At 33.1% G+C, this 14,021-nt stretch overlaps 3 non-coding genes and 2 pseudogenes across 3 annotated transcripts; 1 reads left to right on the forward strand and 4 right to left on the reverse strand.

The window, feature by feature from the left end:
- LOC121226540 (photosystem II CP43 reaction center protein-like) overlaps positions 1-2,055 on the reverse strand; it is a 2,403-nt pseudogene extending 348 nt beyond the window's left edge.
- TRNAS-UGA (transfer RNA serine (anticodon UGA)) lies at positions 389-481 on the forward strand. Its single transcript has one exon. It is a non-coding gene; the product is annotated as a tRNA-Ser (tRNA).
- Positions 2,056-4,134: 2,079 nt separating the features above from the next.
- On the reverse strand, positions 4,135-4,208 carry TRNAW-CCA (transfer RNA tryptophan (anticodon CCA)). The gene has a single exon. It is a non-coding gene; the product is annotated as a tRNA-Trp (tRNA).
- Positions 4,209-4,381: 173 nt separating this feature from the next.
- TRNAP-UGG (transfer RNA proline (anticodon UGG)) lies at positions 4,382-4,455 on the reverse strand. The gene has a single exon. It is a non-coding gene; the product is annotated as a tRNA-Pro (tRNA).
- Positions 4,456-7,487: 3,032 nt separating this feature from the next.
- LOC121226541 (ATP-dependent Clp protease proteolytic subunit-like) lies at positions 7,488-10,152 on the reverse strand (annotated as a pseudogene).
- Positions 10,153-14,021: the final 3,869 nt, after the last annotated feature.

Genomic DNA, 14,021 nt, shown 5'->3' on the forward strand with positions numbered 1-14,021 from the left:
CAAAAACAGCCAATTGGAAAGCAATAGTCAAGTTTCTAATCCTCCAAGCTACCAACAAATTAACTATACCATTTGATCCCTCTATGATATTGACCAAAAAAAATAATAAAATGCAAGGTAGAGGGATTTTACCATGAATCGATTGATTCTATATGACTTATTTCCAACCCTTTAACCACTTTTATTCGGACATGGGGTCGAGGGTGATTTTTTTATTTCACGTTACCAAATAGGCATGCTAGATTATGCATTTCATCTATCTATATATACAGATAAATAGATTGACCTATAGGTTCACAGACGATATCTTTCTATACATAGTGATGGTATCAACTCATATGGCCATGTTCGATTCGGTGGAATAAAAATAAAATAGAAATTAGCTTTCGGAGAGATGGCTGAGTGGTTGATAGCTCCGGTCTTGAAAACCGGTATAGTTCGAAACAAAGAACTATCGAGGGTTCGAATCCCTCTCTCTCCTTTTGCTCGATGAATAGATTTCTTTCTTTATTGCTTTTTCCTGGCTTCTTAATTAAGAATCTTAATATTAATAAAAGGGAATGGCTCGGCTGGGTGGAATAGCCGAGCCAGAAAAAAAATAGTTTAGATAGAAAATGAGTTAAAACGAAAGGAAAACAGAATACTTTTTAAATATCACTTGATTCCTTCAATATATATAGTGTAATCAAATTGATTCCTACGTTAAGCACAAATTGATTCCTATGTTAAGCATTGGATCTCCTGTCTCAGTTATCTCAGTTAAGAGGAGTCATGGAAAGAACAGGCTCAAAATCACGATCAATTCCTTTTTCAAATCCCGCTGCGGCTGCGCGAGCTCTTCCTGCGTGCCATAAATGACCCACGAATAGGAAGAATCCTAGAACAAAATGAGAGGTAGCTAACCAACTTCTCGGAGAGACATAATTAACTGCATTGATCTCGGTAGCTACGCCACCTACAGAATTTAAAGACCCTAAAGGAGCATGCGTCATAAATTCCGCAGAACGCCGTTCTTGCCAAGGTTGTATGTCTTTTTTCAACCTACTCAAGTCCAAACCATTGGGACCTCTTAGAGGTTCTAACCAAGGAGCACGCAGATCCAAAAACGCATAGTTTCCCTCCAAAAATGACTTCTCGGTCGGGGAACGCATTAGATATTTACCTAACCCAGTAGGCCCTTGAGCGGATCCCACGTTAGCCCAAGACGTTGGTCTCTAACTAGAAAAGTAAATGCTTGAGCTTGAGAAGCTTCTGGTCCAGTGGGCCCGTAAAACTCACTAGGATAAGCGGTATTATTGAACCAGACAAAGCAACAAGCAATGAAACCAAAAACGGATAAAGCACCTAAACTATAAGTATAATATACTAAGCAATGGACAACCAAAAAAAAGAGAAGGAATCCTTATCGATTTTTTTTGATAAAATAGAATCAAGGCGATAAACTTATAAAATAATTTCAAACTTTGATGAAATACTAAAATAAATCGAGTAAGGTTAGACTAGTCTAGAAAAGGTTTGATTGATATCTGGTCGACAGAAAAAAAAGAAATATTAAATATGTGTCATCCAATTGAGTGATTCCTTTTTTTCTTCTAACCTTGAAAGTATCGATAGATACTATCGAAGAGCAGATGCTATGAATCAATTAATTGAAATTGAGTTCATTTTTCAAAAAAATCATCGGAAAAAGTGATCTATTTGTTGTCATTTATACGACCAAAATATTATGATCATGATCATTAAGAATTCAACGGGACCCTTCCTCGCGAATCAGACAAAGAAAGAGGAGGCGGGCCCCGTTGAGTTCTGACACTTTCATGCCTATAACTTAGTTCATCCCATTATCCATTATTCCATATTACAGGGACAAACCCAATCCAGAATATGAACCATAAAGAAATACCTATTAACCGATCATAGGAATACCAGTTACCGTATTACAGGGACACCAATCCAGAATATGAACCATAAAAGAAATACCTATTAAACCGATCACAGAATACCAGTTACCGTACCTATTATCCAAAGAGGAATCCTTCCAGTAGTATCGGCCATTTATCCCGCTTCCCTCCGCATTTCATCAAGTGGTCATGCTAAAGACATAAACAATCATAGATAATTATGAGATACAATCCTTCCGAATGGGATAAGAGAATTCCTACTATTATTTAGTATTCTACTACTCTTTTTTTCTTAATTGAAGAAATAATTGGAAAATAAAACAGCAAGTACAAAAATGAGTAATAACCCCCAGTAGAGACTGGTACGATTCAATTCAACATTTTGTTCGTTCGGGTTTGATTGTGTCATAGCTCTATAATTAATTCGAATTAGGTTTATCGTTGGATGAACTGCATTGCTGATATTGACCCCAAAAAGAAACGGTAGGTACAGCTAGTCCGTGAACAGCCAACCATCGCACTGTAAAAATTGGATAGGTTCGATATATGGTCATTGGGTCCTCCTAAAAATATCTACTAAATTCATCGAGTTGTTCCAAAGAATCAAAACGGCCAGTTATTAATGGAATTCCTTGTCGGCTCTCTGTAAAATACTCGTTTGGACGAGGGCTTCCAAACACATAATAAGCTAAACCTGTGCTGACGAATAACCAACCCGCGATGAATAGGGAAGGTATAGTAATACTATGAATGACCCAGTATCGAATACTGGTAATAATATCAGCAAAAGAACATTCTCTTGTGCTTCCAGACATGCCGAGCTCCACATATTCTTGTAGAGGATCGATTCCGTAAAAGATGGGATCAGTAAATGGGAATTCACCGAAACTCAATCTTTGTGAGATCGTCAATATTGTACCAAAGGTATTTTTAGAGTATACCGAATCAGTATAGCTATCCTTCTTCTGACACAGCAACGCAATTTCAAACAGTATATCGACGTGAAGTGCTAGATAATTTCTTTCTTCTTCTTGCTTGTCGATGTATAACCAGGTATCATGCAATAGAAAATTCCTCAAATTCCTGGAGGTATTGGCTTGGGCCTAGAAACGGCAGATCAGGTAACCCGTGAATCCAACGAGTTGGTTTATAATAATTCATGAAGGAAATTATCATATTTCCGCAAGTCAATTAGATGCGAAATATAAAAATTGACTTTTTTCGTAGTTGCAAAAGAGGTTTTGTTTTTTGTTGGAAGCCCTCTTTTTTTTTTAAGGAATTGCTTAGTCGTCTAGTAACAAGTAAGAGTAGTCGATAGTATTAGATATAGATAAAAAAAAAGAGCAAGGAATAAAAAAAATTCTACTAATCAATATTTGTGAGGCGGCCTTTCTTGTATTCTTGTATTAGATCCAAAGGTTTTTTCTTGACCTAACTACAAAGATGATGAATCGATTTCTTTTTCTTTTCTACTCTTGTTCTGCCGCTCTATTTTTGTGAATACCGTTTATAATGATTGATGAAGCAAAAAATTTCAATTGAACTTATTATTTCAATTGGTATTTTTGCTTATCCCCCTCTCGTTTAAAAATTGAAACTTAGGTAAGTGCTTTATAAACATATGTATAAAAAGAACATATTTCATTTAGCTCCTTCATGCCTACTATAACTAGTTATTTCGGTTTTTTACTAGCGGCTTTAACTATAACCTCAGCTTTATTTATTGGTCTGAGTAAGATACGACTTATTTGAAAATTAATTCAATGAACGAACAATTCATAAAAACAAAGCTTTCTGTCCTATTCCATATATTCTATAACTCCTTACCGTGTTAATTATCAATTATTAGGTATTGATATTCATGGGCAATAGAAATTAATATTTAGGGATAGATATTACCTTTCTTTTTCTCCTTTCAAATAAATTGAAATGATTGAAGTTTTTCTATTTGGAATCGTCTTAGGTCTAATTCCTATTACTTTGGCTGGATTATTCGTAACCGCATATTTACAATACAGACGTGGTGATCAGTTGGACCTTTGATTAATTAACATACCTTTTTTGGATTAATTAACATACCTTTTTTTGACTGACCCCTTTAATTCTTAAATTTTTGAATTTCAATTTATTTAATAATTTTAATTTTATAATTTAATCCAAGGAGGTCAAATTCGAATTGCTGTTCAATTTTTTTTTTAGTTCGGTGTAATTTTCGACCTAACAAGAGCGGAATCACGCTCTATAGGATTTGAACCTACGACATTGGGTTTTGGAGACCCACGTTCTACCGAACTGAACTAAGAGCGCTTTCTTATCATAATAAATAAGACTAAAGAGGATTCTTTTATAACCCCAATACATCGCGCACAACTATACTATCATATATCATATATAATATGAGAAAATGATAGATTATGTATGCTTAATTTTAATCAATCTAAAACGACTCCCTCGTTACTGCTCAAAGGAGAAGTAATAGGTAGGGATGACAGGATTTGAACCCGTGACATTTTGTACCCAAAACAAACGCGCTACCAAGCTGCGCTACATCCCTTTCAATTGGCCTACAATGTCATTGTAGAGAATCCCTATCTTGTTTTCCACACCCTTATTTCATCTATTGATATACAAAACGGATCTTTCCATTTCCTCTTTTTGGTCTCATATAACAACCATATAATGAATAATAAATGAATATTTTTAGCGGAAATTCTCAGGCGGAAAGGGACCTATTTTGTTTTGCTATTTTAAGAAAGGGAAAATCTTATCTATCGAATCATTGTACATTTAAATTTGAATTTTGAATTAGGAATTCCGAGTACAAATAGACAAATCCAAGTGGTCTTTAACCACACATACATGCGATTATATATGTATTACCATAATGTAATATATAAAGAAGGAGGATTTTAAATGCGAGATCTAAAAACATATCTTTCCGTAGCACCGGTACTAAGTACTCTCTGGTTCGGTTCTTTAGCGGGTTTATTAATAGAGATCAATCGTTTCTTCCCGGATGCGTTAACATTCCCTTTTTTTAATTCTAGTTATTGCCGCGGGACGGGGCGAAAAAGATTAGATCGAGATACAATCAAATATCTGTGACTACTCTCTCGCCCCCCCCCTTTTTAGTTTTTTTTCGAATTAAATAAGAATTAGATAAAATAAATAAGGAAGGTAGAACGAAAAAAGTAGATTCAACCTCACCGAAACTCGAGTTCAAGCTCCAATTAAATTCCTAGTAGAGCAAAAAGAGAAATGTGGCTGGAACAACAGTATCCTACAAGATACTTAAAGAAAATACCGTACGGTGGTTTGATTCTAAATAGAGTTCGAAATCGTTGTATTACTTATTCTTATTATTTACTATTACTCTAAATCTATATTGATTTACTATATTGATTGCAACAAAATCTTTCAAGATTTGGTTTTGAGTTAGCAACTTTTATTTCTTTTTTTTTCATTCCTTTCTTCTTCGCTTTTGATCGGAAAATAGAAAAGTTGGGTGAATTAAAAACTCAAAGGAGGTTCATGGCCAAGAGTAAAGATGTCCGAGTAACGATTATTTTGGAATGTACCAGTTGTGTTCGAAACGGCGTTAATAAGGAATCAACGGGTATTTCCAGGTATATTACTCAAAAAAATCGACACAATACGCCCAGTCGATTGGAATTGAAGAAATTCTGTCCCTATTGTTACAAACATACAATTCACGGGGAGATAAAGAAATAAATCGAATCAAGTGCTCGTATGTCACCACTTACCGAGAATATGAAAATATGACATTAGGTATATAATATATTAAGTATAAGTATATAATTAGTTATATATAACGCATATTTTCTTTCTATATTATTAATATATTATTAAAATATTATTTATATATTATTAATATATTTAATTTATATATATTTCAATTATATATTAAATGATAAATAATAATAAAATAAACAATAATAAAATAAACAAACCAAATCCTATTTATTATATTAATTCTATAATTTGAATTTTCAAAATAGGATTTTAGAAATAGAGATAGGGATAGGATTCTTTTTAGAAATAAGGAATAAAGAAATCATGGATAAATCCAAGCGACTCTTTCTTAAATCCAAGCGATCTTTTCGTAGGCGTTTGCCCCCGATCCAATCGGGGGATCAATTGATTATAGAAATATGAGTTTAATTAGTCGATTTATTAGTGAACAAGGAAAAATATTATCTAGGCGAGTAAATAGATTGACCTTAAAACAACAACGATTAATTACTATTGCTATAAAACAAGCTCGTATTTTATCTTCGTTACCCTTTCTTAATAATGAGAAACAGTTTGAAAGAAGCGAGTCGACCACTAGAACTACTGCTCTTAGAACCAGAAATAAATAGGCTTACCCCTTCAAAAGAATCGAATCCGGTTGGGGAAGAAAAAAATATTTTTTTTATTGAGCGCCTTCGCTCATCTTGTTTTGATGACCTTATCAGAACCTTATCAGAATCAGAATTTTTTATCATATTAATTTCTACTCTACCTTCCCCGAGTTCATTCTCGAGGGAACCCCATTTCATTTAAAGCATTTCGTTGGATTCCTTCCGATCTCCTTATTTTCTAATCTCATTGGAAATCATATAAAGACAATTCCTATTTGAGATAGCTATTTGTGCAAGTATTTTCGATTCAGAAGCAACTGTTTCTTGTACAGATTGTGTATTAATCTACTATAACTATAGGATACCCCCACTCCACGAATTACTGCATTTATTCGAGTGATCCACAAACGACGAAAATCCCTTTTTTTCCTATCTCTATCCCGATGAGCAGAAACCAAAGCTCTTATTCTTTGTTGAGTAATAGTTCGAGTAAGTCTTGAATGAGCCCCTCGAAAGCTTGATGCAAATAAACTAATTTTTTTTCGACGTCTACGAGCTATATATCCCCATTTAATTCTGGTCATTGAATAAAAGAAATTTTGATGAATAACTAATTCTTTCTTTCAGTTATTCTTTTCTAGTCTATTAATAACAAAACGGATTCTTCCAATGTATAAAATAAAAATTCCAATGGCTTTTGCTACTTAACCGTCCCGACCACGATTTTTCCTTTTTTCTAGGCATTTCATTTCACCTTGAAATAAGAAATTGTATTGATACTAGGTATCAAAAAAGCATATTAACTAAAATAAAGGAGTAAATAGAAATGGATAAATAAATAGTGGGTTCCATCGTTTCTATGGTTACTTCTTAAACGGTGAGGTCCTCTCTATACACCGGAGCTCATTCCTTCATTTAATTGGTAACTTGTACAGTTCACACTCTTCGGCTCTACTCATAAATTTTCCAGTAATAGATCTTTCACAACGAGATCTATCTTATACAGTAACGGTATGTAAGGATGAGGATTAATTGGGTAGCTGACCCTGTTAGTCCGTTCTTTGCAAGAGTCGAAGCATAATCTTTTTGCTTTTTAAATAGGATTTTCCCCGCTTAATGGATAAGCATTTGCTACCAATGGGGAATTTTTTCTCATCTTAAATTCAAGATTGGATTTGCGCCAATGGAAACCATAAATTTCATACACAATAGAAGGATATGGTAGATCTATCTTTTTTAGATAGTGAACGGACGAACCCCATTCTATTCACTGGTACGGATCGTTGATACTGAAAAAGTTGTTTCTTTTTTCTCAGCCCATGATCTGAACAAGTCGCACATACACCCTAGTACATGTTCCTCGGGCTGAGGACATCCCCCAAGAGCAGGGGATTTCGTGACATTTCTAATTGGCTGTCTTGCATTTCTAATAAGTTGTTTAATAGTTGGCATACTGAATCATATACATAATAGACTGGTTTAGATCGATCCTAACCAGATGATTCTGAATTACTTCTTTTTCTATTTAATAGATTAATAAAATATTAACCTCTTAGGCTTAAGTTAAGAAGGAAAGGAAGAAGAGGGATTAAATCAATCTTAATTAAATTGTGGATTGGTGTTAAATCGTTGCTATTGCTATTTTTATTTAACTTATTTAACCGCTACAAGATCCACAATTCCATGAGCTTGGGCTTCTGTTGTTGACATAAAAACATCTCTTTCCATGTCTTCGGATACAACCCATAGGGGCTTGCCCGTTCTTTGTACATAAACCCTTGTGAGGCTTTCGCGAAGTTTCAGTAGTTCTTCCCTTCCAGGATAAATTCTCCTGTTTGTGCCTCATAAAAAGAACTAGCAGGTTGATGGATCATTACCCTGATGATATAACATAATAAAAGGTTCTTCTAACTCACATAATGAGGCAAGAAGAATAGCTAAAAATAGCTAAAGAATAATAAGAAAAAAAGATAGAATTGAACAACCGTACAGGCATTTTTTGTGCATTGCATACGGCTTTACAATGGAATTCTCTTTTTTCTTTCATCGAAAAAAGAAAAAGAGAAAATATAGAGAGCGTCTATTAGACCCAGATCACTAAATAATCCAATTACCACCCTTCTTTTTTTTTTTTTTCGGAAAAGTTCAAAAATTATGATGGCTCCATTGCTTTATATATTTATTTCGTCTGTATTCAGCAATCCCAAAGTTTCTTTTTTTTCAAAAAAAGAAAGAAAAAATAGTCTTTTTTTTCGTACTCTTTTATTTTATAACATAAATATTGTTATAAATATTGTTAATAGCCTCTGGTGTGAAAAGAAAAAAAGTTTGTGACGCTGAGATGGGCCCACGAAAGCTAAGATAAAATTGGAAATGCCCTTTCTCTCATACTACTCTTTCGATACATAATCTAATGTTTTGAAAAAAAAAAGAAATCAAAAAAAATTCATATCGAATTCGAAGTGCCATGCTATTATTACTTACTAATTCATATTTCATATGGCGAAGGCATAGTCTTCTTTTTTCTTTCCATCAAATAAAAAAACTCATTGGCGCCGAGCGTGAGGGAATGCTAGACGTTTGGTAATTTCTCCTCCGGCCAGGAGAAAAGATCCCATTGAAGCAGCCAATCCCATGCATATTGTATGCACATCTGGTTGCACAAATTGCATAGTATCATAAATAGCTACTCCGGGTATTACCCATCCGCCAGGAGAGTTTATAAACAAATACAGATCTTTGGTATCATTCTCTATACTGAGATATACCATAAGACCAATAAGTTGATTCGAGATCTCGCTATCAACCTCTTGGCCTAAAAAAAGTAATCTTTCTCGATAAAGTCGGTTGATTAGGATAAAATTGTATCCCTTAGTAGCCGTACAGGCACCTTTTGATGCATACGGTTCAACAAAAATTGCGAAAAAAAATCAATGTGTAGATTCCAGCCATCCTTCGTTTTTTCTAGTGTGCCTTTTCTAACTTCTAATTTCTAACGAAGGGGCTTTTTCTTACATTTTTAAATAAATAAATGAAATTAAAGAAAGATAAGTTTTGGCCCGTTTTCCTATAATCTATAATATAGAAAAATTCGCTCAACTTATCGCACAAACTTTTCATTGATCTATTTTTTTTCATTGGGATTCAATCCAAATCATGATGTCATTTTCTTGTTCCTGAATGGGTTTCATCAATTTTTTATTCAATTTTTTTAGGTTTATGCTCTACTCCGAGTAAAGATCCGCCCGATTTTGATTTGCGCATATAGGACAAATGACCCAATACCACATCTTTTTGCTATGATTTCATTTCCTTTTTTATTTTAATTCCTTTTTCTTTCATGTTTTCCGCCAAATATTCAACGTATTTCTCATATTATTCGATTGATTAATAGTTTGAAATCGTTCTTATTTCTATTTCTAATTTGTAAATAAAAAAGATTTATGATCATGATATAGGTGGTAATCATAAATGTATTACCAATTGGGTTTTTTCTAAACGGTGCCTGGATGCTTCATTTTTTCGGTCCAACCAAGCCAACCATAAATCATTCTAATTGAAAATATTAATCTGGATACCCCCCAAAAAAATGAAATGGATCTCTAATTGCACTTCATTACACTTCCGCTACAAATTTTTGATAATTCAATCAATCTTTTTTGGGCGAAACAGAGGATATCTCGATCGGGCGAGAGAACGGGGGAATCCCATATGACCCAATATATTTGACAAGTCGCACTATACGTCAACCCAAACTGCATCTTCCTCTCCCGGATTTCGAAAAGGAACTTTTGGAACACCAATAGGCATTAAAGGAAAGAAAAAGAATTAAATACTATATTTCACTTTGATCTGGAAGCGTAATAATGGTCTTAATAATATTGGCCTCATATTTTATACATAGATAGAATAAGGCCAAAAATAAAGAAAGACAGAATGAATGAAAGAGAATTCTTACCAATAGGTCCTTTGAATGATGAACAAATAGGGATACGTTCATTCATAAAAAATAGGATCAACCCCCATTGCGTATTGATACTTATCGGGTATAGAATAGATCTGCTTCTCTTTTTTCTTCTGAGCCGAATTCTTCCCTTAATTACTAATGGAATAGAACAAATATTAATCCTTTCTCCGAAAGAATCCACCCAAAAGGGGAGGTATTCCAATGCAATAAAGTTACATAGTGTCTATTTTTCGTTGATAAAGGGGTATTTCCATGGGTTTGCCTTGGTATCGTGTTCATACTGTCGTATTGAATGATCCCGGTCGCTTGCTTTCTGTTCATATAATGCATACGGCTCTGGTTGCTGGTTGGGCCGGTTCAATGGCTCTATATGAATTAGCCGTTTTTGATCCCTCCGATCCCTTCTTGATCCAATGTGGAGACAAGGTATGTTCGTTATACCCTTGATGACTCGTTTAGGAATAACCAATTCAAGACCTTTGGAGTTTTCATCTTTCAATCGGTGAAGAAGCAATGTAAATATGTGTTTTGGCTTTTTATTATCAATTCTATTTGTCCTTTTATACATCCAAAATTTTGCTTTTAGTCCCAAAACTGTCCATATTTTTAATGGCTATTCCTTAAGATTTTTTTAGTCAATTACCATTTATCACTCCATCAATAGTGATTAATTTTACATCGTTACAATTTAGTCTTTTTCATTAATTACTATCAAACGTCAAATCTTCAACGAACATTAATCCACCTTAATGACCTTTGTAAATATTTATAAATATTTACGAATCCATTTATAAATGAGGTCCTGATGCCTGAATTTTAAACCATTGACCTTAGGGTCATACCACTTGAACTTATAATCACTTATACAAAATCACTATGTCAAAACATTTCAAAGTCACATTACTCGTACATATTAACTATATATTTTTTCATCATTTTGGTGGCTCAAACCAATTCCAAACACTAAATGGGTTGTTATAACTTCCCCCTTACGAAATTTCGTCCTCGAAATTTCTCACCTGATAAAAGTCGTCAAGTCGAGTCTTTCTGTCATCTTCTTAATGGTAACCCACAGATAAGTCCATCATAACTCATTTCGATTAGAATTTGATATTATACTAAATTTAATTGAATAGCATGATGTTTTCCTGTCACAAATTTATCATTAGCAGCATAACTACTGAGAAATTCCGAGTGATTGTCAGTCGAAACATAATCGAGAAACCCGGATTATCAGCTCTGACTGATGCTTCTGACATATTTGTATCTGTAACTTTCAACTGATATATGTTCCCCTTTTTCCTGAAAAGCGTCAAGCAATATCATTTAACACAAGCACGATAGCTTCAAGTATTAAGACGACTTTAACTCTAATAACATTCCCCAATTATAGTTGATCTGATAGATATATCTTTGTATCATGTCTTCTAGAATATGATTTCTTCATTCAGACTATCCGTCTATTTACCTGTGAATCCACAAACTTTATTCCCAAACCTGAGGATAGACTCAAATGCATATAACTCAATTAACTTTTCAAATGAATAACCCGCTCTGATTAAAAAAACTGAGTTGATTTTATCAATCGAATAATAACATTAAATTTAATAAAAAAAAATACGCAGTACAGTTCATATGAACTTACCTGGCTAAATTGTAAAAAATAGCAAAGTTTAGGGGAATTTTGGAAATTTTACATTTTCCTCGATTATCCACCCGTTCTTGACCTAAATTAATAATTTCATTCAATTTATCAATTTAGGTAGTAAAACAATGCACTTCATGCAATTTGGTCATTTCTAACATTTTTAGAAAATTGTCCCTAAAGTTTTACTTTTATTTTATTTAGTCCTTGAGCCCAAAACATGCAAATTAACCATTTTTAGTACAAACCCAAGCTAACCAAATGTTCATAGTATTCAAAACATCCCATTTATGAAAAAATTTCACATTAAATTCTCGTACTTTTATTAATTTAACAAATTAGTTCGTAATAGAAAATTTTATCAAAATCACTTAACAAAATACTGTTAAATATAAATCGACATTCCAAATTCACCATCGGACATAAAAAATCACAAGATACATCAATGACAATAATCAAAATCTTTAGCAGTTTCAAAATCGAAGGTACGTGCTAGCTGGACCTAATTGAAACAATCTCAAGAACATAAAAATTACGGAAAATGGGGCTAAATTGAACTTACATGCACCACCAAAAGAATGGTCGAAGCTTCAAAACCTTCGATGGAGTTTTTCATCTTTTCAATTCGGTGAAGAAACAAAGTAAAAGATGATAAAACATTTTGGCTTTATTTAATTATCAAATTACTATTTTGTCCCTTTTATAAACATCCAAAATTTCATGCTTTTAGTTGCCCAAAACCATCCACTATATTCTTAAATGGTCTAATTACCATTTAAACCCCTTTTCCTTTATTCAATTAACCATTTAATCACTCATATCAAATAGTGACTAAATATTCCATCTTTTACAATTTAGTCCTTCTTAATTAATTTACTATCGAAACGTTAAAATTTTTCATTGATAAAATACTTATGACTCTATTGATAAAAATGAGGTCTCGATACCTGAATTTCTAAAACCACTTGACCTTAGGTTTATACCACTTGAACTTAATAAATCGCTTATAAAATAAAATCGCTATATCAAAAACCTTTTCAAAGTCACAACTAACTCATAAATATTAAATATAATATTTACAAACTTACTCGTCGAATTTGGTGGCTTCGAAAGCACAGTCTCTAACACCACTAAAAAACGGGTTTTTACAAGTCTTCCCCCCTTACGAAAATTTCGTCCTTGAAATTTCTCACCTGATAAAAGTCGTCAAGTCGAGCCTTTCTGTCTTCTTCTTAATGCTAACCCATAGATAAGTCCATCATAACTCATTTTTATTCAGAACTCATGTCAGAAGTTACATTAGAATTTGATATTATACCGAATTTAATTGAATAGCATGATGTTCTCTTGTCACAAATTTATCATTAGCAGCATAACTACTGAGAAATTTCGAGTGATCGTCAGTCGAAACATAACCGAGAAACCTGGATTATCAGCTCTGACTGATGCTTCTGACATATTTGTATCTATAACTTTCAATTGATATATGTTCCCCTTTTTCCTGAAAAGCGTCAAGTAATATCTTTTAACACAAGCACAATAGCTTCAACTATTAAGACGACTTTAACTCTAATAACATTCCCCGATTATAGTTGATCTGATAGATATATCTTTGTATCATGTCTTCTAGAATATGATTTCTTCATTCAGACAATCAGTCTATTTACCCGTGAATCCACAAACTTTATTCCCGAACCTGAGGATAGACTCAAATACGTATAACTCAAATAACTTTTCAAATGAATAACCCGCTCTGACTAAAAAAGTTGAGTCGATTTTATCAATCTAATAATAACATTAAATTTAATAAAAAATATACATAGTACAGTTCATAGGAACTTACCTGGCTAAATTGCAAAAAATAGCAAAGTTTAGGGGAATTTTGGAAATTTTACATTTTCCTCGATTATCCACCCCTTCTTGATCTAAATTAATAATGTCATTTAATTTATCAATTTAGGTAGTAAAACAATGTACTTAATGCAATTTGGTCATTTTTTGACATTTTTACATAATTTTCCCTAAAGTTTTACTTTTATTTTATTTAGTCCTTGAGCCCAAAACATGCAAATTAACCATTTTTAGTACAAACCCAAGCTAACCAAATTCTCATAGTATTCAAAAAATCCCATTTATGCAAAAAA

Source organism: Gossypium hirsutum, unplaced genomic scaffold (genome assembly GCF_007990345.1).
Source record: "Gossypium hirsutum isolate 1008001.06 unplaced genomic scaffold, Gossypium_hirsutum_v2.1 scaffold_275, whole genome shotgun sequence".
In the NCBI taxonomy this organism is placed as follows: Eukaryota; Viridiplantae; Streptophyta; class Magnoliopsida; order Malvales; family Malvaceae; genus Gossypium; species Gossypium hirsutum.